The sequence below is a fragment of the Austrofundulus limnaeus genome, unplaced genomic scaffold, assembly GCF_001266775.1.
Source record: "Austrofundulus limnaeus strain Quisiro unplaced genomic scaffold, Austrofundulus_limnaeus-1.0 Scaffold486, whole genome shotgun sequence".
Taxonomy (NCBI): domain Eukaryota; kingdom Metazoa; phylum Chordata; class Actinopteri; order Cyprinodontiformes; family Rivulidae; genus Austrofundulus; species Austrofundulus limnaeus.
Window position 1 is genome coordinate 282,284 of NW_013952888.1, and position 1,849 is coordinate 284,132.

Genomic DNA, 1,849 nt, shown 5'->3' on the forward strand with positions numbered 1-1,849 from the left:
TTTATGGGTAGTTTATTTTTCCTGTAATACATTATAGTTTTTTTTAAGACAAAGCTAATTGAAAGGGACGCTGAGCAGAGTTACCACCAGGGATTACAAATAATTACTTTTTTTTCTTCTGCAGTTCGGCGCCCCCTCCAGCAGATGGTGCTCTAGGCAACCGCCTAGTTTGCCTATGCCAAGAGCCAGCTCTGCCAGAGGTTTAGACGAGGGGTGCCCAAACTTTTTCCCCAAGWGGGCCAAAAATGATCATCTATACGGGGCTGCGGGCCAAATGTAGTAACAGAATACATGAAATACAAATACTTTTAAATAAAGTACTTTATTTTTAATGATTAATCTTTCAGCCAGTGCAATGGCCCACTTTGGTTTTTAGTGAAGTCTGCCATACGCTCAAGCAGCAAAGGCTCATGGGACATTTCATAAATTGATAAAATATGAGTTTTTGTGGCCTTATAACGTGGGCAAATCTACATGTGTGGTTAAATCTAATTTAAATACCTCTTGTTGTTACTTGTATTTCACGTTTCATGTTTAATATTAATATATCAAAGATAAATTGTACAATAAAAATACAAATCACAAATAAAATGAAAGGCGGCAGAAAGAAGGAAAAAAAAGTCTTATAGTATCTGCATCTATATTCGTCTGACCAATGAATAAAATGACTTTCAGTGGAAATACTGTGTTTCTACATAGTATGATGGGTTACAACCTTGTAACTATACAATTGCTGGTGGGCCAAATCAAATGGCTTGGCGGGCTGAATTTGGCCCGCGGGCCCCACTTTGGGCTCTTCTGGTTTAGACTAATCGATTAATGACAGAGCGGTAGCTGTTCTGGTCAAACCTTAAAAATAACCTTACACACAATTTCATGCAAAATTGGGAAATGGAGAAATATGTGTTGTAAATGACACTCATCTATTACCACAACAAATTTTAATTCCATATTTGTAAAATTACTTGATTTATTGACTAATGTTAATTTAGTGCAAAATTTGTTGTATGGCTATCTTGAACTGGATTTACTTTAACAGTAAGTTAATTAAGTATACTGTAGATCTACAGCTTACAAATATTGCTTGAAATGTTTTGCTTGCATAAAAAATTATTTAGTCTGTCAATTAATACTAAAGTTTCAGGTAACATAAAGGTAGAGCCTGTGAGCAGCATCTGTCAACCTATGCATTATGATTGACTCAGTCACAAGTGTCCTGAGAAACAGACAAAAACTTGTTTAGATAAGGGCAAAAACATCATAATCCACCTTTAACTTTTAGCAGCAGGTGATGATAAACTGAACAAAATCAAAGACAACTAAAAACAACAACAGCTGAAGAGGCAAGTAAATGAAGTGAATTACGAGGATCTGACAGGAAGCAGGTGAAAACCAGGGACTATGGCTATAGGACTTGCTGCAGGTGTTATGACTAGAAATCAGGACCAGGGGTCAAACTGATGCAGAAAACAAACCTGACTAAAATAAACCAAGATGGTCCAATAGACTTCTAACAACGTGAGTCCAGGATACCTCAACCCAGCATAAAGAACAAACTAAATTAAACAGAGTGTGTCTGAAGAAGAGACTTAACAAAAACAAACAGAGACCACTGAGAAAGTGCTCTGAGGGCCAACCACTAAATCAGGTTCTGAAGGAAAACCCACGGGCCGGCAGGACTGTGTCGTCAAGCTGAGACCCCTCAGTGAGCTGAGCTGGCACTGATGGAGGAAGGACTGCCTCAATAAAACTGGACACATGAGAGCCAGACCTTTGTTGTAGCTTACGGCTAACTTTTTCAGCTTTTAGCAACTTGAAGCTAGTTTTCAACTTTTGGCTAGATTATTAT